The sequence below is a fragment of the Microtus oregoni genome, unplaced genomic scaffold (genome assembly GCF_018167655.1).
Source record: "Microtus oregoni isolate MIOR12 unplaced genomic scaffold, Mior012 000002F_ref0000024, whole genome shotgun sequence".
Lineage (NCBI taxonomy): Eukaryota > Metazoa > Chordata > Mammalia > Rodentia > Cricetidae > Microtus > Microtus oregoni.
This window is the reverse complement of record NW_024543061.1, coordinates 43,671,829-43,698,847: the sequence shown is the minus strand read 5'-3', so window position 1 is coordinate 43,698,847 and position 27,019 is coordinate 43,671,829. Positions and strand designations below refer to the sequence as shown.

Below are 27,019 nucleotides of genomic sequence, written 5' to 3'. Positions count from 1 at the left end.
GAGAAATCATCTCATTCTTCTAAGTTCCGGTAGATTCTAGAAACACTTTTAGGATCTTAGCTTGCAGTTACCCAGTGCCAACCTCAGCCTCTATTCACCCTCGATGGTCACAGATCTTCTGGGGTCTGCCCATCTCAGTGTTGCATAGTGTTTATCTCATTACATCTCTGTTCAAATGTGCCTTATTTTATGATGGTACCTGTAATTAGACTTACATCTACTGTAATTTTGTATGATCAGAACTTAACTTTATGAGATATGTGTGAAAAGACCTTCTTTGCATATAAAGTCACATTAGAAGGCCTGTGGGGACAAAGATTTTAACTCATCTTGCTTGGAAGAAACAACTTAGCCATACCACAAATGCTTTTCTTAATCAAGTTCACCTATATCTCATGGACTATGTGAAATAAAAACAAAAGTTCCTCATGCCTGAGAGAGGCTCTGAGATACTGAAGTCAGCAGTATTAGTTGAAGCCAGGCAATCTATAGAAGAGTTTTCATGTTTCCCAAGTGATTTGAATGTGTATTAAAATTTCAGGGCCACTAGAGATTCTAGTTAGCTGTTCCTCAAAAAGATATTTTAACATATAAAATGACTGTTCCAATGAGAAATTTTTTTTCTTTAATCATTTTGACCTAAATGTAAAGAAAAATGTCAAAATCCAGTGACCTAAATATATTACATATATTCAAAAATATTTTTGACATCCAACCAACCCTTGCGTTTACTTTGAATGAGGCTGTGAGAAACCATTAATATTATAGTTCTGACCAGATTCAGGAGGAAGCAAATGCTCAATTTATTTTGGTGAGTTGAAGTTAGGTGTATAGAGTATCCATTCTCTGTAGATGGAAGTTTCTGTCACGTCAGATCCAGGAGTCATTCAGTCCCAAAGAACACAGAGAGGTTTATATTAATTATAAACTGACTGACCTCTTAGCTCAGGATTATTATTAACTAGCTCTTACAACTTAAAATTAACCTACAATTCTTATGTATCTTTAGCCCTATATCTTTGTACCTTTTATCAGTGAGGCATTCTCATCTTGCTTCCTCTGCATTTGGCTGGTGACTGCAATCTGCCTTTCCTCTTCCCAGAATTCTCTTAATATGGTTGCCCACCAATACTTCCTCCCTGGTTACTGGTCAATTGGCATTTTATTAAACCAATATGAGTGACAAATCTTTGCAATGTACAAGAGCATTAGTAAACATAGATCTTATTTGTTTCTAAAAGGTGTTCAAAACAAGAAATTTCTACAGCTGTGTGGATCCTTGAGTTGTTGTTGACTTGAGCATGGCAATGTCAAGAACCCCAATGTTCCAGACCCATGAAAGTGGCCAACCCTTACCTGGGTGAGGGTCAGACGAATGACAAAGCAATCATCTGCTCTTAGTGCCAAGACTGACAGGATATGTGGAAACTATCAATCACAGCTTCCTGATTGCTGATGACTTGGTTGAGATTTCTTCCATACAGACAGAGCTCTCTTCCCTAGATTAGCTAAGTCTGTTCACTTGTCTAGCTGTCTATCACAAATTCATCTCCTAAATTCAGATGCTAAAGTAAATGCTGAGGTTCCCTGATGTAGTTGATGCCCTCCATCAGATCAAGAACAAACCATTCTATCCAAGCTTTTTTGTTTGTGCATTTGTGTATTCTTTCTTCATTCCCTTGTAGCTCCACTTAGGACAAACTCTGAAGTCTTGCAGAAGCTTCACACAGCTACGACAGAATTGATTCTCTCCAATGTTTTATAACCCTGACTACTCATATTAAGGTTGCTCTAAGTGATTACAGAAAAAAAAATGTTTCCATAGCAGTAAACTGGCCAAATTAGAAGACATCCTTTGGATTCTTTTTCAGAATAAAAAAAAAATGTTCATTTGCTACAGGCTCTACTAATGCCAAAGGCATTCTAAATCATGACTCTGGGGCTGTGTAAATAAACTAACAACATAAACTTATTTTCTTTATTCTTTGGTGTTCACTACTTTGTTTTCCTGTTGCATACATTTTGCCTTGAGTTTGATTGTGTCACTGATGAAAACTGCATGTCAATGACTTGAACAGATATACTGAACTCTTTCCAGTTAATGTAGTGGTGTTAGGGAGGGGGTACTTAAAGCAAAACGGTGATGGGTTTTTCCTATAATGCCCACCAAATACTGTCCACTGAAAAACTAGTCACTAACTCTATGGTATTGGGAAGTGGTGGTACCCTGAAGATCTGACATCTAGTGAAAGTTTTCTGTCACAGTGAACATGATCTTAGCAGGGATTGTGGTGTTTTGCTCTCTTTCTAACTCTCTTCTGTGTCCTGCCAACAAACTGAGCTACTTGCTTCAACAATATGCTCTCAGACATGCTTCACCAGACTGGAAAGCAGGGAAATCACTCAGTTTTTCATAGACCAAACCCACACAGACTGTGAAAGAAAATAAGCCTTTCTCTGTATAAGTTGATTATCACAGACATTTGTTACAGTCCTGGGATGCTGACTCACACAGTGGGGTATCATCGTGAATTAGTGTTCTTTGAACAAGGAACCACTGAGGTTGCTCTTTTAATTTCTTTTCTCTGACCCATAAGGATACAATGGGAAAACAATAATGTATAAAACTAAAACAATAATCTATCAAAATGAGGGCATTCACAAGGTTTCATCTTCCTCCTTCCAAAGTGCTCTATCCTCCATTGAACTATACCCCAAGCCACATGATTTTCATTCTATGTGCTTTTAAACGATATTTTTAAAGCTAATATTAGCCATCCTTACATGAAGATCCAGTGGTTCATTTTTCTTTCTTTCTCAAAATACCCTGAGAAGAACTTTCTTTTAACTTTAATCTTAGAATACAAAGAAAAACCTTTGTCTCAACATATTAACTAAGATATATTTAGCTACATAAAAACTTAGAGCTATACAAAGAAGAGAAGCCTACCTAGAAAGCTATATATTTGGTATTATCAAGGAATTATCATCACAATAATGTGTGAAGACTTAAATTAAACAAATGGAAGGGATGTATTTTCAACATAAAATTTGAAAAACAAACCCTTTTTATTTAATTAACAAAAGATTGTCAGGCTTAGAAAAATCATTGTACATCAATGTATAAACTTACTGAACCCCGCAACCACATCATCTCCTTTGTATTTTTTTCTTCGACAACTTCATGAATGTATATAATGTGCTTTGATTATACACGCCCCACTCATATTCTCTCTGGACCTATCATCCCAAGTTTATTTCCTATTTTTGACTTTCGCGGGTGGAAGTGGTCAGGGGTTTATAGGGTTCCTTGCATGAGCATGGATGGGGGTATCTCCTAGAGTAAACCACACTATCAAAGGCAATAACTGTTATTTCTTGGTAGTCATTAACTGCCAATAGGTCCTGAGGGTGAGTTGGGCCTCAGGAGCCCCTCTCCTCTGCATGATAGAATATCAAAGGGCTCATTTTCATGCAAGGCGGTCTAATGCAGGTAAACATGGTTGTGTGAGCAAGGGCTATATTATGTCCAGGATACAGTTTTATAATGCTCTTACCCAATGGCTAGCTCTTACATTCTTTCCTATCTTTCTTCTGCATTGTTTCTTGAACCTTTGAGGTGGAAATATAAATAGCAGCATATGTAGGGCTAAACATTCAATTGTCATTTACCCTCAGCCTTTTGACCATGACTGTGTCAATCAGCACCCACTACAAAAAGCAGCTTCTGAATTGGGTATGAGATGTATTAGAGCAAAAGATATGGTGTATTCATTAGTGTATTACATGAAAGATTTTTAGAGTGAAGAGCTAAGGGCTTCGTGAAGACCTGTAGCAAAAAAAGGAGGCCACTTGTTCATCCCAGCCACCCAAAACCAAAATAACCACACAAAAACTATTTTAATTAAAACACTACTTGGCCCATTAGCTCTAGCTTCTTATTGGCTGATATGGGATTTTCCTCTGTATGCTGTGATTACCATTAATGAATAAGGAAACTGCTCTGGGCCTCTTGATAGGGCAGAACTTAGGTAGGTGGGGAAAACTAAATGGAATACTGGGAGGAAGAAGGCAGAGTTAGAGAGATGCTATGGAGCCACTGCCAGAGTCAGACATGCTGGAGCTTTGCTGATAGGCCACAACCTCATGGTGATACACAGATTAATAGAAATGGTTAAATTAAGATGTCAGAGTTAGCCAATAAGAAACTAGAGCTAATGGATCAAACAGTGATTTAATTAATACAGTTTCTGTGTGGTTATTTCAGGTCTAAGCTAGCCAGGCGGCCAGGAACAAACAGCAGCCCCCTCTTCTTACAACTGGCTAACTCTTGTATTATTTTAACCCATTTCTATTAATCTGTATATCGCCACATGGCAGTGGCTTACTGGCAAAGATTCGGCATGCCTGACTCCAGTGGTTCCATGGTGTCTCTCTCTGCCTTCCTTCACCCAGCATTCAGTTTTGACTTCCTCACCTACCTAAGTTCTTTCCAACCAAAAGGCCAAGGCAGTTTCTTTATTCAATAATGGTAATCACAGCCCACAGAGGGGCCGCCCACATCCAAGACCTTCTGTCTTTCTTAGTTTGCTACAAACTCATCATCACCAATTAATAAGCAATAACTACATTATGCACATTTTCTTTACTCACTCTAACTTTTTCTTTTTTTTTTAAATTTATTTATTTATTAAGGATTTCTGCCTCGTCCCCACAACCGCTTCCCATTTCCCTCCCCCTCCCCCGATCAAGTCCCCCCCCCCTCATCTGCTCGAAGAGCAATCAGGGTTCCCTGACCTGTGGGAAGCCCAAGGACTGCCCACCTCTATCCAGGTCTTGTAAGGTGAGCATTCAAACTGCCTAGGCTCCCACAAAGCCAGTACGTGCAGTAGGATCAAACACCCACTGCAATTGTTCTTGAATTCTCAGTATTCCTCATTGTCCACTATGTTCAGCTAGTCCGGATTTATCCCATGCTTTTTCAGACCTAGGCCAGCTGGCCTTGGTGAGATCCCAATAGAACATCCCCATTGTCTTAGTGTGTGGGTGCACCCCTCGTGGTCCTGAGTTCCTTGCTCGTGCTCCGTCTCCTTCTGCTCCTGATTTGGACCTTGAGATTTCTGTCCGGTGCTCCCGTGTGGGTCTCTGTAATTCATGTTCCTAGAGAAGCTAAATAAGGTGAATCCAAAGACAAACACATAGGCATCCTCAGGAATATTAACCTTCATCAGGCGATGAAAGGAGACAGAGACAGAGACTCACTCTAACTTTTTCAGTCTCTTGCTATTTCTCCTCAAAATACATCTTTTAAAATTCAACGAAGTTGAGCCAGTGTGCTCTGGTCAAATACAGAAAAGAGCAGGATTCAAAATTTGCTGATTTCTGCTTCAAATCTTATAAGCTAAGGAAGATTCCTTTATCTTCCTAACTTGTTCATCTGCATAGAAAATTAAAATCTCCTGAGATTTCTGTTATAGCCATTGGGACTATAACAGAAATCATGTTAAATGGAATTATGTAATTGTATGATGATTTAGGTTATCATAGTGTCTTTCACTTCTATTAACTCAAATCACTGAGCCTTAAGTATGTGACAGATGCTGGGGACATTAACACTGAGTGCTTGGATTGTAGACTGCCTCCTCAAAGTTCAGTCCGCTAGCAACACTGGAATCCAGATACTTGTTAGAGATGTAGAGTCCCAGGCTATACCCTAGACCTACTACGTCAGAAGTGGTGTTTTAGGCAGATTCACAAGTTCTGTACACATTAGAATCTGAGAGTCATTGGATTAGAGGGTTAACATAAAGTCCTTCAAACTTGAGGTGGTATACACACTAAAGAGACTTCTTAGCATCAAGGAATGAACTGCAGCTTGTACAATCTTGGAAGAGTGAGTTTTTAGATAAACAAATTCACTTTATGTATTTCAGCATATTTATCTTCAGAAAAAACTTACCAGAGTAATTAGCACCTGTAGCGGCTGTGAGGGACATCAACTTCCTACAATAAGCAGTTTGTACAGCACCAGACACATTGGAAGGTTGCTGCATTACTGAGCAAACATTTCCTGCCAACCCATTATGTGTATGTTACAGATTGCTTGGAACTCTGTGTGGGGCAGTAAACAGAGCAAAACCAGTGCCTCTGAGAAGTTCACAATCTCGCAATGGACACTGGTAATACAATAGTAGACACATGAACAGTAACACAATAAAGTCCTGTTACATAGTGATCTACAAGATGGCACCAAGAGAACAACAAGATGCAAAAATTCAGCAAATGTCCTCAGAGTAAACAAAATTAGTCTGAGTTTTCATTTATTACATTAGTATCCAAAGCTAAGTTCCAGCAATAGGGAGTGGTAGAATATGCTAGATCAACTTCTATATATCTTTTTCAGAATCTTCTGTTTTTACCAGAAATACAAAGGACTTGCTCCAGTAAAGATAATTAGTGTTACTTTAGACATTCAAGGCAAAACTCCATGGTCAGGCTTTGACTGCTGTTGTTTTACCCACCTGAATTCCTTACTTCAGCTTGGAAGCTGAAAAGTTTTTATAACTTACTGATTCAAATAGACAACTAACAAACCAACCAACCAACACACTCCTCAGAACTACTCAACCCAACAGTGTAGACAGTATGACCATCCTCCAAACACACTCTTCAAAGCCACTCAACCCAGGAGTGTATAGAGTATGACCATCCCCTAAACACACCTCTCAAAGTCATTCAACCCAGCAAGATAGACAGTCTGACCATCCCCCAAATATACTCCTCTGAGCCTCTCAATCCAGCAGTGTAGACAATATGAACATCCTCCAAACACACTCAGAGCTCCTCAATCCAGTGATGTAGACAGTGTGACTATACCCCAATTTGGCATCCAAAAAAGAAGCTACAACACCAAGAAAGTAACATGGCAAAGCTCCTACATCTTGCCTTTGCAACTCAGGAAAAACTCCAGCCCACCTTCAAAAGAACAGATGTGTTTGTCAGTAGCTGGCTGTGTTACAGTTTGTCCTCTTGCTTAAGAATTCCCTTCTGTGGGTTTTGTAGATATTTTTCTTCATTTCCTTTTGTTACTCGGTAAACAGGGGAACAAACAAGTAATATGTGCTATCAGTAGCATGAAATAGTTTCTATCTTTCCACACAGATGGCACATCTTAACAATGGGAAGATGATCTCACAGCTAAAGAGCTTTGATATAAAAGGTACCATAGGAAAAGGAAGTTATTATTCTTAGTTATAATGCCCTAAAAAGAGGATTTGCCATTTAAATGCCTGATGAAACTTAACTGCAGAATTGCTTATAATGCTACAATCAGTTGAGGCCAAATTCAATAAAAACTCCATCCGGCATTCACACTGAGAAGATCCACATGTGCCTTTAATTCTTTTTTTTTTTTAATTTCCTGGGCTTCCGGCCCAGAAATTGAATGGAAATTTTATTTAAACCTGCTCTTGTGTATCAACTTTTGGTAAATATCAGGTTTTCAGTTGACTCACATTCTGCCTTACGTTCTGAGCAAAGGAAGGATTTGAGATGATGAGTGCATCTCTGTATGCGTATATTTATATACATTTTATCTATGCTGACCGGCAACTGGGGTTCATGCTGAATATTGGGCATGGCTCCTGCAAGTTTTAGGATGCCCCGGCCTTCTTCTGTTGTAATCATAAGATTTAAGATTCCATCAACCCCCTTGCCAGTGTTAATCAGCTTTCACGAGCACAGGCAAAGCAATCTGAGATGGGAAATGACAAATTATGTGGAGAGGGCCACACAGGGTTGGGTGTAGATTTCTCTCAGTTTAATTTCAAGGGGCCTCTCTTCTGCCTTTCTCACTGTTGCTTTGGTGCCTAGGATCAGCCCCCTCCTCACTGTTAAGTGTCCTATCTAGTCCCATCAGGCAGGGCATATAGGTGTGTTAGAAGCAAAATGAATTTTGAAACCGCATTAAAAGAAGAGGCACGTCTGTGGTAGAAGTGACTATGACAGTAATTGCACTTGCTAGGTGCAAGGCATGAGCATAATTTGCATGTAAAGTTTTTCTCTGATCCTTCCAGAACATACTAGTTCTGCCCAATAAAACATTTTGTCACACTCTGGGGTTTTGCCAACATGTTCTCAGATTGCAAGCAAAGAGATTATTTACAGTAACCTATAACAACTGCTATGACCATAAACCTCCTTTCCTTACCGGCGCTATTTTATTTTTCATTTGCTAAGTAGAGAGACCCCAAGGAGTTCAAATTTACAGCAATTTAATTCATATGGGAGAAAGCACATTACTTTTATTTACAGTACTGTCTCTACCTATCATCGCCTCCCTCACTCCTTTAAAACATAAATAACTCCACATTTTATTACGATTTTTTTTTTAATCCAGTCATTACTCTTATGGGGACAAGCAGTTTCCTGATAGTAAGAAACATGGCAAAAGTAGCCAAAATGTGGGGATGGTAGGGAGCATATGCCAAAGGCTGCTGTCCTTTGAAAGGTAAGAGAGCTTCACTATTGAAGCCCTTCAGAGTTAGGAGGACTTACCTGCATCTGAGAGCACAGCAGTTTTGTTTAGGGAAGGGCTGAGGACCAGTAAGTTAGTGGGAATCAATGCCATGCACCACAGGTGACAGAATGGGTCCCATTGTCTTTTAAAGTCCTTCAAACCTTCCCAGAAGTTCAAATTTCTTTCTGGAAATGCAGGTAGCCAATAACTGTCTCTTGGGAGAAAGTGGAACAGAGTGAAAACTGCTCCCCAGGAAGCCTTCTTTCACATCTGATTTGCCAAGGGAGCTGTCCTGAATGAGCGCCTGTTTTGCCCTGTCTGCAGGAGCAAGCGGAACAGAAGGGGTGAAGGGTAAGAATCCGGGCTGAACATGTCCCATCAAATTTAGCGAAGAGGGGGACTATTTTTTTAATATAAAGGGTAAATAAACTGATATTAAAAATGAAAAACAATGTACATAATTATAAAATGGTAAGTCTTACAGGGATTATTACTACACAGTATATACTTGGTCTTCGGCATTTCATCATTGTGAATACATGCAATGTGTGTGTGTGTGTGTGTGTGTGTGTGTGTGTTTGTAGAGAAGCCAAAAGAATGTTCCCCTTCCCAATTTTAACACAGGGTGTTATTCTTTAGTCCAGGATAGCGGTGAACTGTTGAACTCACCCCGATCTTCCTGTCCCTACTTCATAGCAACATGTGGAGCACAGCATTGTCTCTTCTCTTGAATTTATAGATACCAGTTCTACTAAACGACTATGCTCTGTAGCTCCTGCATTATATACCATTATATGTCTCCACTCTTTTTTATAAGTCATTCGCCCAGTGACTGGCAGGTGTATGAACCAGTTGTTTGGACTGATAAAAAATATGTACAATTATTTGCACAGGTTGCAGAGGCTTGGGATTTCAGAAAGTTTATGTTTAGATGCAGATCACCCAATTCAATTCTATCTCTGAGTACTTATACAATGACCAGGGCGATGTCATGGGTTCCTTGTAAAAAAATAATAAAATTGGGATTAATTTCATAACTGAATCACTGAATCACTGAAATCTTAGCAAATTAAAATAAGTCCTTAAAGCACAATGACAGAACAAAAATAAAGTTAGGGTTGGTCTGGGGAGATGAATTCTCGTAAATACCGCAGTGTACTGTCTGTCCGTGATACCTTCCTTCACTGCCATCAGTTTTAATGACAAAACTACCAATTTTGCGCACGTGTGTGAGCTCAGTCTTAGAAGGTTTCCTTAAAAATGCAATCCCTGCTCTTAAACCGGTGTTACCTAGATGCTAGCTGCGAAGCAGGAGGCCACCCAGTGGTGACTCGCTGACGGCCGCCCATCCCGCTCCACAGGACCCTGCTGAGGCCGGACACACGTGGGCGAAAGCAGCTGGGACTCAAGCAGCCTTCGGTGGCGGCTGGGCACAGAGGCGCGGGGGGGGGTGGGGGGGTGGGGTGGGTGGTGGTGCGAGCCGCGCGAGGCGCGGGACCCTGTTGGCTGCGCCGCCTCGCTCCCCGCCCCTTTCTCCCACCCAGTGTCCCCTCCCTTCTTCCCTCCCTTCAGGGCTCGTGCGGGAGCAGGAGCCCCAGCCTGAGCGGCAGAAGCGCAGGCAGCGCTTCTTCGGCGCCTGCAGCAGCCATCGCAGCCTGGCGCGCGGTGGCGCCGGCGGCTGGCAGGCGGGCGGGCGCCGCGGTCCGGCGGGGAACTGCGCGGAACCTTGCAGAACGGTGCGGACGGGGGCGCTGCGGCGAAGGCGGCGACTCGCACCAGTGCGCACGGCAGCCCCCCCCAGGCCAGCCAGCGGCGGTGGCGGCGCCGGCGGGCGGGCCGGCGGGGCAGGCGCCTTGCAAGCTGGTGCAGCTAGGTAGGTCCGGGTTGTCCGCTTGCTTACTGCAGTCTTGGCACTGGGATGAACCACCTGCCTGGGAAACTTTACCCGCTGGCTTTAGGGCTTCTCGACAGGGAAAGTTTGTTTGCCCAGGAGATGCATCTGATGAGTGGAGAGTAAAGGATGTTTCTAGGGGCCGGTTTGGCAGGGGACATTTCTCCATCTTGGGGCTAGGATCGAATTTGGGAAGGGATGCCTTCTCTTGTTGAAGCGCTGGAAAAAGGCAATCAATGCCCCTCTGGTATGTATTCAGAGCAGACAGTTTGGCCAATGAAAGTTGGGGGGAAAAAGTTGGGAGGCCTAGAGATGCTGAGGAAGAATCCCAGGGCATGTTGCTGAGGTTAAGAAAGAGATAGAGATGCGTTTTGTGCCTGAAATTGTGGTCCTGACTCCCAGATCAGCACAAGCTAGAATGTAAGCTATGTCTGTTACTACCCAAGTTTTGAGGGCTGCGTTTTCATTCCATTCAGAAATCAGCAGCCCTGAGTGGAATCCCTTGTCATCGCGATCATTTCGTTGGTTTGTTCTGGTGGACTTTATGTCGTTCTGGTGCCTTGACTTAAGAGCTGGCTGGGAGCTGGCTGATTTTATGTTCTCAGGAGTCCCCGAAAAGCTCTCACCAGACTACCAGAGACCGAAAATCAGGAAGTGCCAGCCCTGCGCACCGGTCAGTCTCAGCACCTTCTGGAAGGAGTATTCCCCACTTCCTATCGCACGAAATGCAAGGCTTATGGGCTCTCCTTGAGTAGAGCTCCGTTCCACAAGGACTCAACAATCCCTAGGTCCTTCCCAGGATTGCATTCCCTTATTGATTTACAAAAAGGTGTGCGGAAAGGAATGAGTCAAAAACCAACGGTGCCGGGCTCTGGTGAGGACAGCAAACGTGTGTTCAGAAATGGATGGGATCAGACATCCCCCAGAAAGGAAAGAGGTAGACAGTTTCCTAACCCCAGCCCAGTACGTACAGAAACAAGGCTACAGATACAATCAACCTGTGATGTCTGTGGTGCAGGAGGACGGACAGAAACTGGGGCTCATTTGGAGAGTAGGTCAATCCTAAAATAATTTAAAAATGATTAAGCAAGAATAACTAAACGCACATGCACAGTACCGGAGGATATGTGCTGTGGTTTCTGCCTACCCCCACAGAGATGAATATCACATTCGCTGAGAAAGAAAATTGTAGTCTGTAAATAGATTAAAAAAGAGAATTAAAAAGAACATTGAGTCAGAGCCCTTCAGAGACTGAAAGGGGGAGTAATTGCCTTTCAAAGAGCTTTTATATCTCAGTGACAAGTCAGACCTGTTACTTAGTTTTGCAGCTCTAGCTGTGTTTACCAACACTAACCTGACTCTGGTTGCATCCTGGTGGGTGGTTTTAACCCTTTGTGTTTTGATTCCCGTTACTAGGGAAGACGTCTGATCTGCAGGTTAAGATCCTCATGACTTAGTGTAACATTAGTAGATTGCCTAATATTTGCATGTCACCGTGGGACAGGTTTTTGGAAATGTTCATAAAAGGTATTTGATGGGCACATAACCAGTGGAGTCTGGAGCTCTGAATGCCTGCCTGTTTGACCTCAATTGAGAGTCAACAACATGTGGTTTGAGGGGGGTCACTATTCTCAAGCAAACTACTGAACACTTTTTAGCAGATAAACGGTGACATTGCATGCAAGCTGGTGCTCCTCTTGCATAAAGGCGGCCAGCAGGAGACATAGAGGCAATAATTGATTTGCAGGCTAATAGATTCAGGCAATAGCCAGCTCTGACAATAGCACTTAGCCCCATATCCTCCTTACTGTCCAGGCATCACAACTGTCTGCCCCGAGATGTGAAGGCATTCTGCCCATCTCGCCAGGAGAATTCTAACTTTAAATATCCTTCACAACACAAGCGGACAGCCCAAGTGTTTCTTAAAATAGCAACAAAATATTTAATAGAATCAAAGTGCCAAGCGATTTCAAGTAGAGCGAAGATTAGCTGCAGACAACAAGCTGTAGCCTTTCAGCTGCTGATTTATCTTCAATTTTTTTCTCTGTCACATTTCATGTATGCCTAGTTATTACAAACTAATAGCCTCTTCAGTCTGCTAGCAAAATATGCACCTTTCCCACTTATAAGTGCCCTGCTCCTTCTCATGCATTCAGCGTACATCTTCTCGTTTTGTTTTTACTGCATAATTTAAGTGTCCAACTTGAAGTTCTCATTAACTTCTAATACGCTTTGTGCTGAAAGAGTATGCAGTTATAATTGGACCATTCAGACTGCCAGATCTGTAGATCTCTGTATGGTGGCAGAACCCCAGAACGGAGATGGTTTGATTGGCTCCACATGTTCTGCTTTCCCAGTCACCATTTAGTGTTCATAGCACTGAAAGGTTACTTGTATGTGGTAGGAGATGGGAGAGGAAAGGGAGGTTTTCTGTGCTTATTTGTTTGTGGTTTCTGTTTTGGTCAACTCCAGTACTCTATGCCTAAGAGGTTTCATGTTCGCTATTTATTTTTGTCATTGAAAATGAACAACCCTAGGTCCATTAAGGTCCATGTGTCTATAAGCATGATCTTAAGATGCATGTGTAGTAGAGTTGCTAGCCTTGATAATCTCTTATGCTTGCTAATCATGCCTTGGGTAGCATCAAATTTGAAAAATAATGAGAATTTCTTTGCTTTTCACTTTCAGCTCTAGAAGGAGCAATGGTACTAAGTGGCTTCTGGTTTAAAATGTCTCCCACCCCCAGCTCCCGTGTTTCTATACTCACTGGGAACATATCTTGGGAAATTTGTTCCCGTCGAAATGCACTCCCTGGCTAAGGCTTAGTATGCCAAGTTTCCATCCGTAATACATTTTTATTTTCCTCCTTTTATGTACATGTTATAAACAAGAAATAAGGGTTTGTAATAGAAGTGCTGGCAGAACTTTATAGCATTTGAAACAGCTCTGCTACTTGGAATGTAAATGTTTGTAGAATCTTTACTGTGCAAGAAGCTGCCTTGCAAAATGTAAGAAAAAAAACTCAACTGATTTATTAAGTAAGATAAGATAATTCAGGAGGTATGTATATTCCTCATTGCAGACATATTGGCATTTGGAAAAATAGATTATGTCGGTTTCAGCAATTCCACTGCATTCTCTTAGGTGCTGGTAGAACTCAGATTGTAAATTTTCTGAGTTCTAAAACAGGAGAACAATTTTCTCCTGTTTATTTTCTAAGTCACTTGACTTTGATTATCTTTCACCTCTCAAGATATGAGATCTATGCAATAAACCCACTTTGATTACATTACTGATAAATGAGCCTGGCGATGCATTATTTTAATAGAGTAAATAATTCGTAAGACTGATACTTTAATTCAGATATTCATGCCTGGAGACACTGCAGAGCAGTGTGCTTCAAATCCATTGATTTGGACTCCGAACTGTTTCTCAAATTTGCCTACCTTCAACCATCTCCACCTGTATAGTTCTCCAGATTCTCAACTTATCCTCTGAGACCACTGAATCAGCTTCTATCTCTCTTTTCAAACTTGGTTCTCCATATCATTCTACCCAGCTGGAATACACACTCACGTACATACATACATATGTTAAATTAGTACTCTTCTATACATAATGTTTAAGTGCTTAATGTTTGCACTCCAAATAAAATAAAAACTACTAAACATCATTTGAAGAGCTGTGTATAATTTAAACACATATTATGCTTTGAGAGCAAAAACATCTTCAGTGACTTTCTGTTGTTCTCTTTGTTTACCACTTTTCCAGCTCTGGAATTATTGTGTACTATTTTTTTTAAGGGAAGTCCTCATTTGTAAACACTTGTGTATACACACACATTGACCTATGGAATTTTGCTTGCTGATCAGCCCTTAGGTCACAGTTTTGATACCATGGACTCTCAGAGGGCTTTCTGGTTGTTTCTAATGTATGTTAGCAATCCTTCTTAGAACCTCTGTGTTATTTCATCCATAGCATTCCTCATCACATGGGACTGTCCATTTCTTTGTCTGTTTCCCAGTAGGCATCTTGTAATTAGGTATTGTTTCTGTCCGATAGACCTCTTCTTAGAGTAACTAACTCTCATTGGTGTTTGACAAACTCATGAGCATTAAGACTTTGGGATGCTGAGTTTGCAGCCTATGCCTGTGGCATCTCTGTGACCAAAGATCTTTAAGTGGGTGTTCCACATTCAGCAGAAGTTTGCTGTTGATCTTTGCAGTGTTCTTCCTGACCCATTGGTTCAGTATTTTGTGTCTCTTGGATATCTGCTATGTCAAACTCATCATGTTCAAGTAGAGTTTATTATTTTCAGCTTAGCATCAGTGATCCCTTCTCTCCTTGTTTGCCATAGCCATCTGCCCAGGTGTCCTCAGTGTTCTGCTGAACTGTCTGCTTCCTTTGCTCTTGTAACCATCAATAGATTGCAAACACAGCACTCCCTGGTTCTGTGTTACTTTGTGTTAGCCCAAGGTCTATTTTGCACCTGGCACCAAAATGCACCTGACTAAGAAGTTACTTCATCCTTATCATGACCTTCCCTTGGTCTTTCTGATCTATGGAGCTGTGTTAAGCCATGACTGTGAGCACATGGGGCACTGAATACCTCACTGCTGACATGAAAAAGAAGTGTTGTTGATCTAGCCTATCTGCATAGGACTTCTTCGTGCCCATTCCACCCTCTGCTTAGCCTTCTAGCTGCAAGGGGCTTCTTAACCTTTTCTTACAACTTTAGCCCTGTTTTCTTCTTGTTCCTTTTGTGTGTCTAGAACACATATGACTTCAAGTCTATCACACTTATCTCCCGTCTCAACTCAGGTCAGCGTGCCTTCTACAGGAAAACCTTTCCTCCAACCCTGCCATTTGCCAGGTGATGCTGAACTATCCAGTCCTCTAGGTAACCTGTTCCTCTGTAAAACTACGGAGACTTCTGCTTTCAGGCATTTTTTTTTTTTAAAAAGGACTTGGTTTTAAGAAGGATGGATTAGAATGTAGTATTGTATAATTGTTCAATATCTGGCATTTCTAATACTCTGGAGCAATACATTTGTATTAGGAATTTGTTAAATGTCCATGTAATCAAAGTCTATTTCGTTTATTGACACGAAGTTCTACTGTAGTTATATGGGAACTGCTTGAAGCCAGTTAAGTATGTATTTGTCAGATTTTTATTTATGCAGTTTTTGTGTGATAGATCATGATATGAATACTGATAATTTATGACAATCATATCATAAATGATATGATTAAATTTTAGAAAGTTCTATGCTAACTAGAATTTTCTTTAAAGGAAGAATAATCTGTAGGTTCTAAGTTCTGGGTGGTGATCTAAATATAATAATGATCTGATTTTGTGGATTTAAGTTAATTCATGAGTCCCAAAATTCATCATTTTATTTTAGCAAAACATGAACATCTGCAATAAACAAGTAAATGACTGCATCACAACAAATCCAAAGCTTGTCTTGCCTAACTGTAAACAATTATTTAGGAATGACTGGAGGCTTTGTGGGTATCAGTCGCTTCATCAGCCACCCATTCAAGGGTAGGCCTGCATTCTGCAGAAATGCTACATGCTTATTCTCACCTGCCCCTGAACATTTATATGTGCAGGTACATGTGTGTGCATGTAGAGGCCCAAGGTCAGTGCCAGATGTCTTCCTCAACTGCTCTCCATACATGTAGGCTTCAACATGAAAGGCAATTTTTGACATGTGGTGTCTCGCTGAACCTGAAACTCGCAGATGTGCATAGACTGGCTGGCCAGCGAGCTCCAGGATCTTCATATGTTTGCTTAACCCAGTGCTGGGCCTAGACACACATGCCTTCTGGTAGGCTTCTGTGACTGCTGAGAATCTAGCAGTTTGCCTGCAGCTCTGTCTCTCTAGCGCCTGTGTTCTCCCTGCAGACACATGCTCCTGTTCTGCTGAGCTAACAGATCCTTAGTCCTTATCTGAATCCTCTCTGGCGTGAGGCTTCTTAACCTGTATCTTCACTTCAAAATTTTAGAAAGTTCCAACAGAAAAGTAGCATTATCAAAACATGAGTTCTCTCTGTTTGTCAGTCAGCTTCCTCACATGGTTGCTGTTAACCAGAGTATAGGCACTACTCAATTTTCACCATTTTAAAAGCCTGGGGCTCACGAGTGCATAAGCAGCATTCTGTCTCGGGTACAGATTCTGATAGCTAAGATTCTGATTTAAAGAACAAATATCTCAAGAGATACCATTTCCATGTTAGCAGTCACCGTTATATATCTTTGCAAAAGTCTTCTGGGTTTGGAATAATCTATTTCCATATACCCTTTTCATAGAAATAATTCCAGTTTTTAAATTTCATGAATTCCTTCACCTTGAAGCTGCTGGCTGTACGAGCCACCGTAAAAATGAAAACTGTAAGAATTTCATCAACCAGGTCATGGCATTTGGGAGGTTCTCTGGGGTCATTAGAGTGCGAATCTGAGTTGATTTCCCAAACTACATTTGCAAAGTTCTACAGGTAACAAACATTTGTTTATATGATCAGACTTGGGAGGTTTTTCACGGCACCGAAGCTGAAGTCAAACTGAATCTTCCTCTGCGCGTTCTTAAAGGATTGCAGTCCATTTTTATTTCTTACATGGAAACAGGCACTCTCTAAAATAACTTAGCACATTGCAGAAGATGGTAATGACACTTTTCAGGCAATTAAAATCAACCCGAACAATATAGCTGGTGATCTAATCTGATGTATGTTCCTCACTTGGCCTAGCCCCGTCCCTGAATGTAGAGCAGCAGAGTGTGGCTGATTACCAGGCATCGGCCCTAATTCTGGTGAATATTCGAGAGCTGTGGAATACAGATAAGGCATATTTGTCCCAGAGTGGGGTGTGCATGACAACGCTTCCTCCCCTCTTCCCTTCTGCCTATAGAAATGCTTACATTTGTATGTATTGGACAATTTAAGTCATTTTTTCCCTCTGTGCCTCACAGTGAATACTTACTTGCTAAGGTTCCTTTTTAAGTACAGCTAACTGAAAATTTCGTGCATCGCTGCATGATTTTGAAACTTAAAAGATTTCCATTTTATTCCATTAAATAAAAGTGTTCTCTTATGCCGTGTAAAAAGGTAAGCATGTTCATGTTCAGTATTGATCTATTAGATTATTGTACCAGTATTTAACACACTGTTTTCTTCTGTTCAGTCATTTGGATTTAATGGCATTATTGGTTTTGAAAATAACAGAACCTTCAATATGTGAGTTTTGCTGTATCCTAAAACCAGTCACATATGGTGTGAAGATGCTTACACGTACAGTGCTTATTTCTATCTGATGGAAATTTCTAGAATATGAGACTTACCTCCTTTTAATTGAACAGCATTGTGATTATTGCTGCTATTAGTTTTGTGGTCATTGGAAAATATCTTCTCTCATTTTTAAAGACATTAATCTTGAGGTTTATATCCTGAGTCTTGACTTTTTTTTCTTCAAATCTTATAATTGTTTTCTTGCTATTTCTCTTTCCACTCCATGCTGGTCTTCTGATGCCTGCCACTCCATTTCATCCACACATACTATCCATTTACAGGTGTGCACAAACATAATGCACAGCCTAGAGATGAGAGTGAGCTGGTGTTAACTCCAAATTATAACGTTTCTAAGGTAAGATATACAGACATTCTAGAGACTCCAGGCAGAAGAGACTCAAATCAAATGATCGATGACATTTGGGATCATTTCAGGTGTCAACCATCTCCATAATATTTAAAGTGAATAAGCTTCTAATTCTGATTCTTTCGCTTCCCCTCCAGCTTCTCCCCTTCCTTTCTACCTTTTAGCTTTTCTTACTTTAGGGTCAAATTTTAAATCACCCCTTCTGTACTAACAGCAAGAGGCTCACTTCTTTCGATTATTTCTTATTGAGCATATTGCATTCATTAATATGTATGACTATTACAATGGGGGAAGAATGGGAGGGCAATTTAAAAGTTCCTTTCTCAGAGAAGCATGCACATAGTAAACAGTGAAAACACATACCAGCTTGGTGGCAGACTGCTTGTAAGGACGTGGTGGGGATAACTTCCTTTGCATGATGGAATGTCTCATCTTCCCTGTCTCACTGGCCCCTTGTGAATTCCTCACCTTCAGGTCTTAAGGGATCAGGTAGTTTCTGTTGACAGAAGCTTCTCACTCTGAGTCACCTTGTAAGTAGCTTTGAGAATCCTAGTGTAGTCTGCCAACACACAGGAACTAGCCAGGTTATTAGGTATTAGAACAAGGCCATCCACCCCAGCTAAGCTGTAAGGTGATGCGTAGCTTTGGTAAGGACATAGCCAGCGATCAGACTGTTTTGCTGAGCACAGGTTATATGCAGAGTCATCAGAAAATGTGTTTATTTAAACTGCTAAGTTTGGGGAGGCATGTTTTAGTGAGCAACAGAACACATAATCACCCTATCTAAAGTTTTATAATTTTAAATCTTTTGAAGAAAAATTGTGTTTATCAACAACATGTGGTTTTAAAAATGCACACATAGTACTAGATTAATTAAAGTAATTAACATGTAATGTATGTTACATGTAATTTTTATGGTAAGAATACTTGAAACCTATTCTTAGTTTTTGAGTATACATTGGATCATTTTTAAAATTGTTTTTATTGAGCTAAATATTTTTCTCTGCTCCCCTCTTTTCCTCCCCCCTCCTCTTCTACTCTCTCTCATGATCCCCACATTCACTATTTACTCAGGAGATCTTGTCTTTTCCTCCTTCCCATGTAGATGAGATCCATTTATGTCTCTCTTAGGGTCTTCTTGGTTATCTAGGTTCTATGGGATTGTGAATTGTAGGCTTTATGTCTAAAAGCCACTTACAAGTGATTACATATTAATCAGGTCTGGGTTACCTCACTCAGTATGATGCTTTCTAGATCCATTTATTTGCTTGCAAATTTCAAGATGCCATTATTTATTTCAGCTGTGTAATCCTCCATTGTGTAAATGTACCACATCTTCTTTATCCATTCTTTGGTCAAGAGGCATTTAGGTTGTCTCCATGTTCTGGCTATGACAAAGAATGCTGCTATGAAAATAGTTGAGCCCATGTCCTTGTGGCACGGTTGAGCATTCTTTGGGTATTTACCCAAAAGTTGTATTGCTGGGTCTTGAGGTAGGTTGTTTCCTAATTTTCTGAGAAATGACCATACTGATTTTCTAAGTAGTTTTACTATTTTTCACTCCCACCAGCAATGCAGGAGTATTTCTTTTACCCCACATCCTCTCCAGCATAAGTTGTCATCAGTGTTTTTGATCTTGGCAATTCTTATGGGTGTAAGATGGAATCTTGGAGTTGTTTTGATTTGCATTTCTCTGATTGCTAAGGATGTTGAGCTTTTCCATAAGTGTCTTTCAGTCATTTTAGATTCATCTGTTGAGAGTTCTCTGTCTAGGTCTGTACTCCATTTTTTATTGAATTATTTGTTCTTTTGATGACCAATTTCTTGATTTCTTTTTATATTTTGGAGATCAGCCCTCTGTCCAATGTGGGATTGGTGAAGATCTTTTCCCATTCTGTAGATTGATTTTTGTTTTATTGACTATGTCCTCAGCTTTGCAGAAGCTTCTCACTTTCAGGAGGTCCCATTTATTAATTATTTCTCTCAGTGTCTGTGCTACTGGGTTATATTTAGGAAGCAATCTTCATGTGCCAATGTGTTCAAGTGTACTTCTCACTTTCTTTTCTCTAAGGTTCAGTATGGTTGGCTTTATGTTGAGGTTTTTCATGCAATTTGACCTGAGTTTTGTGCATGGTGATAGATAAGGTTCTATTTTCATTCTTCCACACATTGATATCCAGTTTTGCCAGCACCATTTGTTGAATATGCTTTCTTTTTTCCATTTTATATTTTTTGCTTCTTTTTCAAAAATTAGATGTGTGAAATGATATATTTGATCATTTTTAAAAAGTTGCTATATTCTGCAATAGTTTTCTTTAATTCATTCTTCTTGTCTGACTGAAGTTATTTTTCTTTTGACCAAAATGTATTCTCCACCTCTACTCAGGGCCTGGAAATTCCATTCTACTTCAACAAGTTTAACATTATTTAGTACTACATAGAAGTTAGAACTTGTGGTATTTTACTTTCTGTGTCAGGCCTTTCTCCCCAAACATAAACATCTTTAAACTTCATACATACTCTTGAAATGATGCAATCACTTTCATTTTAAGACTGAATAGTGTGTGTGTGTGTGTGTGTGTTTGTGTGTGTATGTGTGTGTGTGGTGTAGGTTTATTTGTGGCATTTTCTTTGTCCATTCATTGACTCACTGGTGTTGATATTGATTCCATGCTTTGCCTATTATGAATAACTCTACAGGGAATGTGAGGGTATAGCTAACTCTTCATTGTATCAATTTCCTTTCACATGCTCACATATTTCACATATATGTACATATACATGCACCTATATATAGTAAAGATAGTAACTGTATTTTTGAGGAACTTTCATATAGTTTTTCACAATGGTGAAATTAATTTTTGTTACCTCCAATAGTGAGCAAGGTACCCCCTTTTCCATCTTCTTATTAGCGCTAGTTTTCTTTCAGTATCTTATGACAGTAAGAAGACAGGTTTAGCTTGTGGGGATGCGACTTGCTTGTGCCAAGCACTTTCTTTCTTTTTTTTTTTTATTGAGAAAAGGGGAAAAAAAAGTTTCAGCTTCCTCCCAGCCTCTCATTTCCCTCCCCCTCCTCCCACCCCTCTTCCCCTCACCCCACTCCTCTCCCCCTCCCTCTCGAGTCCAAAGAGCAGTCAGGTTTCCCCACCCTGTGGAAAGTCCAAGGTCCTCCCCCCTCCGTCCATGTCTAGGAAGGTGAGCATCCAAACCGGCTAGGCTCCCACAAAGCCAGAACATAAAGTAGGATCAAAACCCAGTGCCATTGTCCTTGGCTTCTCATCAGCCCTCATTGCTCGCCATGTTCAGAGAGTCTGGCTTTACCCCATGCTTTTTCAGTCATAGTCCAGCTGGCCTTGGTGAGCTCCCAATAGATCAGCCCCACTGTCTCAGTGGGTGGGTGCACCCCTCTTGATCCTGACTTGCTTGCTCATGTTCTCCCTCCTTCTGCTCCTCATTGGGACCTTGGGAGCTCAGTCCAGTGCTCCTGTGTGGGTCTCTGTCTCTATCTCCATCCATCACCAGATGAAGGTTCTATGGTGATATGCAAGATATTCCTCAGTATTGCTATAGGATAGGGTCCTTCAATGGAAGAATGGATGAAGAAAGTGTGGAATATATACATATTAGAGTACTACGCTGCAGTAAAAAACAATGACTTCTCAAATTTTGCATGCAAATGGATGGAAATAGAAAACACTATCCTGAGTGAGGTAACCCAGACCCAAAAAGATGAACATGGGATGTACTCACTCATGATTGGTTTCTATCCATCAATAAGGGTCACAGAGTCTACAATTGGTGAACCTAAAGAAGCTAAGTAAGAAGGTGAACCTGAAGAAAAACATATAGTTATCCTCTTGGCTATGGGAAGTAGACAAAATTGCCAGGGAGAAAATTGGGATCTTGGGGGTAGGGTGGGATGGGGGTAAGTGGAGATAGGGAGAGAAAAGGGAGAAGGGGAGGATGGGGGTAACTTTTGGAAACAGGATGATTGGGATATAGGAAGGATGGATAGGGGGGCACGGAAGCACAATTCTTAGTTAAGGGAGTCACCTTAGGGTTGGCAAGAGACTTGAACCTAGAGTGGCTCCCATGAGCCCAAGGCGATGTCCCCAGTTAGTTCCTTGGGCAGCTGAGGATAGGGAACCTGAAATGGCCAAGCACTTTCTTATGTGTGTCACGGTTGTTGCTTTGACTCTCCTCTCCTCTCCTCTCCTCTCCTCTCCTCTCCTCTCCTCTCCTCTCCTCTCCTCTCCTCTCTTCTCTTTTTCCCCTTTATTTTTCTGCAAAATGTTTATTAGCTTTAAGTCTTAAAATTTGTTTTCTTGTTGTTCACTTCTTGACTTTCTAATGCTTTATGTGTTAAACCTTACAGTTTTAAAGTCTACAGATCTTATTTTCATTTTGGGCATTTTCATTTCACTGTCTTGATTTTTTTGTTGACTGTACAGAATTTTTTTTTACTGATATGATCCCATTGTACCTTTTGGGAATCATGTAGAAAACAAATTATTGTGCATCCCACTATGACTGAGGTTTCCTCCTAAGTGTCCTGTAGTAGTTTTGGGTTTTGGATCTTATGATTAAGTTCTTGATTCATTTTGAGTTGATTGTTGTGTGATACCATTGAGGCCTTGGTAGATCTCCAGGTATCTCAAAACACTTATTGGTGAGACTGAGGCTATCATTTTATGGCCGTGTATTCTTTGATTCTTTGTGGGAAATTGAGTGCTCAAATTTTTTGAATCAGTTCCATACTTCTTATCTATGTAGTGTTTCTACATGTTGGTTTTTATGTCAGTACTATGGTTTCTTAAATTTTTTATTTCTGTAGCTTTGTAGTATGTCTCTAAAGTCAAATAGTTTGATATTTTCAGATTTTGTTTTTGTGTTTAAGATTGCTTTGGCTATTTAGTTTTCCATAAATTTCATAATATAAATTTTTATGAGAAATGTCATTATGTCATGATGATAAACATTGTGTTGAATCTATGGACTATTTTGCCTAGTTACTTTTTAGTATTATTATCCTTAATACTTAATAATACTTTTCCAATTCATGAAAATGAATATTCTCTCTTTGTTTCTTTCTTTCTTTCTTTCTTTCTCTCTGTTCCTCTCTTCCCCTCCCTCCCTCCCTCCCTTCCTTTCTTCAATTTCAAACAAATTATGATATAAATGATGCTTTAATGTGTGTAAGTATCAATTTACTTGATGTCATATCTCTTCTTGTTTTGTTTATGTTTAGTCAGCTTTGGTTTGGGTAGCGTACATTCAAAGTCTCAGTGCTTTTTAACAGCAACCATGACTCATCAGTGTTGTGTGGAACTGTGGGTCTTTTGAGGATGGGCACAGCTTTTTCTAAGCTGTGGATGAATTGCATGCCTCCTGTATACAGCTTCATATTCTGGAATCCATGTTGAAATTGCGTTTCTGTGGTGGATGCTCTCATACTTAATCTAGAATCACTAATGAAAGTCCAATGTTACTGTGTCATGCTAGGAATACAACCGGCTGGTTGCTCAAAGACTTGATCCTCTCTGAGAATCTCTTTTTGGCTTAAGGAAGTATCATATCAAGCAGTGGGGAGTTATATGTTTATGGTGGCCTTTGACCTATGGATGAGTGCACGTAACAAGTGTTGCCTCAGTTTGGAAATCATAAATGGTCATTTCAGTCTTTGGATGCTTTGCTCAAATTGCTTTAAATCTCAGCATCTCTTTGTGCCCTTTCATATGTTTAGTTCCTTATACTTTTTCCAGTTGATTCTTAAATGCTTCACAGTCTCAACTTTTCTTCTCAACTTTCTTCATCTCAGAATTGGTCTCTGCAGAGCCCATGTTAGGAAAGACCTTATTCTGAGATGTGCTACTCTTATTGCAAAGGCAGAAACCTGAGAGGCTTGGCTAAATCGTGCAATTGCATTCCAAGTTTGTATTAGGAATAGTTTTTTCTCTGGCACATTTTCACACAGAGACCACACGAGTGAAGAAGAATAAGCAACTATTTCTAAACATTAGTATAGTCTTGTAAAGTCTACCCCTGAGTGACAATCACACAAAGTACACTTTTATTCACATGTACAAACAATACACTTGCCCACTCCGTCTCAGTCTGTTTGATTCTGCTATAGGCAGAATATATGGTACTGACTGACTAGTAGCACAGAGGTTTAATTAACATGCAGTTTGCAGATAATGAGAAGATAAAGTATCTACATTTTTTTTAAAGGTTCAATTCATGGCAAGAAATAGACAAACAGTCAGTGTAAAGCAGGCAAAATGCTAGGCGCAGGCTTGCTGGCTTTATAAACCCCTGCTCTTGTGGAAACTACTCAAGGGCCTGAAGAGCAGGAATTAACGCAGGGTTAGAGACACTTTTCATCTGCAATACTCTGCACCCATAATATACCAGGACCCACCTCCCAGGACTAATGTATTGAATTTTATTGGGGGAGAAAACTTATTTTGAGGTACCAGATCCTTCCTGTCATTTCTAGATCCCTAAACTCTCATATCAACAGACTACAAGTCTCATGGTTTTATTATAGATTCTGTACCTAATCACAGATGTTTTTCTAGACAAAGCTAATATAAACAATTACTAGTGCATCAAAGTTTCACTCTTTAACTAAAGAGTGGAGGGGGACATGAGAGTGATAGAGAAGCTGGGAGGGTCTGGAGGGAGGAAAAGAAGGGAGGAAAGTAATGCAACTCTATTTCAATTAAAATATACTAAAAAAAATGTACCAAACCTCACTGTGTTGCTCAGGCTAACTCTAGATTCAGTATCCTCAAGACTCTACTTCCTATATAGCTGACAGTATAGACCCATGCCACCATACCTACCTAGGAATTAAAGTTTCTGTCTCATTCTTGACATGTCTCTCACACATTGCAAAACTGCTTATGTTATAGAATGAAGAGGTCACAATGTACCTATATGAATTCATTACTATCGTTATAATTTTACACAGAAAACAAATCCACAAATGTTGGCGGTATCATATGAGAAATGTATGCAGTTCTCTTTCTGTTGGCTGTACTAACCTCAGTTGGGTTTGATCATATTTTAATGAGTCAACAAGACTTAGACTGGCATAATTTACTTTGTTCAAGTTACAGATGTGTCTGTGAGCTGTTTTCACATTGCTTGAGTCTGTGAAGAGTTCTCTGATGAAAATTATTTTCATACCATTTACAAAGACAAAAGTACAAATGGTACATCCCTCTTACCTTGCTTGCTACTGGAATTTAAGGGAGAGAAGCTGGGAGGGTCTGGAGGGAGGAAAAGAAGGGAGGAAAGTAATGCAACTCTATTTCAATTAAAATATACTAAAAAAAATGGTACATTTTGTTGACCACGAAGTCAGGAGTGGAGAACAATCCTCATTTTTAGTGGAGATAACTATAAAGATGTGTCTAAGGACATAAATAGAGGAAGGAATGAAAAGTTGAGGCCAGTAATGCAGTCTGCCATGCCACTAAACCTCATATCCATTAAGCATTATAGATGACCCCTAGATTTTAGCTGCCTTTCAAATTAGAGACAGAAAATGCAGAATGTCACTTTGTTGCCCATGAATGTATTATTACTTTTTAATTGCTTCCTAAGTGAAGGAGACGTATGTAAGAAGGAAAAATGTTGAAAGCTCTCAGAGAGCATTGAGTCCAATTAGAACTGTCATTTCTTTTTTTCTTTTTTTCTATCTAATGATGTTTTGCTTAGCAGTAATGTGTGTACTACTTAATATAGTAAACGGTGTCTACCACTTAATAGTATACATGTCTAGTGTTTAATGTGGGTGCTGGCGATCTGAACGCAGGTCCTCATGCTTGTACAGCAAGCACTTTTCCCCTCCAAGCGATACTTTCAGTCCCCGCTTTCCTTTTCTTTGTCCCACCTTCATTTGTATGTAGAATCTTTTAATATTGTTTCTCTCACATTTGTGCCTATCATTTAAAACACGCAATTTTCCCTCTCTCTTCTCTTTAGCCATTAATTTACCTCTCTGGTGATCTGGATCTGTTCATTCGTTTGTTGGCATGGTTACTGTTCTGGAGACTATTTCTCCCTACTTCCCCATTCTTGGAGATCTTAGTTAAGTAATTTGCTTTGGCTAATGAGTTGTCAATTTTCCAAATGGAGTCTCTTCCCTATGTGGTTCTTGGTTTATTTTCTGATACAATGTCATAGCTGGTGAAGCCAGAGCTTGACACATTGTGTCTGTGAGCCTGAGTCCTGAGTGACCGTAAGAAGCAGAATTCTCCATCAACTTCCTTTGAATATTGAAAATAAGCAATACATGAATGCCATTTTCTCTCATTAAAAGAGATTAACTAGGTTGCTAGTCCCCTCAACACTAAGTGATTTATACTCTTCACTGGCACACATATCCAACCTGTGGCCCACAGGTCACTTATATCTCAGGATAGGAATGTATGCACAACAGTTTTGTATATGGTATCATCACATAAAATGTTAAATAAAACAATAGACACTCGTGCTGCAGTGTGCCAGTGTTCTCTATGTGTTTCATAGCTCTTCAGTTTTAATATATGTACAAGAGACCTCATCAATATCCTTGCCAGAGTTACAATTTTTAAAATCATTGTATCCTCTACTCTCCCCCAAAAGACAACATCATCATGGAACCAAAAAACAGCAGCGTTTGTGATATTTTTTTAATCTTTTTTATTTAAAAGGCATGGAGAATTAGCATGCAGACATTCTTTTTTTTTTTCCTACAGAGAAATAACTCCTGGGGGGGAAAAAAAAACAATTTTCTCCAGCTTTTGTTGACACATCTTCATCTATGCCATCCTCATCATATGTCTCAGCTGTTACAGAATTTTCTATTCTTGTTTTTCCTGCTTTGTGCTACATTCTATTTTTCCCCAGTATAAAGGTTTGAACTGTGGGCACTGTACATAGGAGGTAAGTGCTCCACCAC

General features: G+C 40.1%; 1 protein-coding gene across 3 annotated transcripts in view; it reads left to right on the top strand.

Annotated features, from left to right (window-relative positions):
• Positions 1–10,102: 10,102 nt before the first annotated feature.
• The window catches only part of Cntn3 (contactin 3), a 396,565-nt gene continuing 379,648 nt past the window's right edge, over positions 10,103–27,019 (top strand). For 2 of the 3 annotated variants that reach the window (XM_041639553.1, XM_041639546.1), the window contains exon 1: positions 10,103–10,391. The gene's annotated coding sequence lies outside the window, so the exon portion shown is untranslated. Of the gene's footprint in view, positions 10,392–10,531; positions 10,657–27,019 lie in introns of those variants that run through there. The other variant, XM_041639547.1, reaches the window with a different exon arrangement.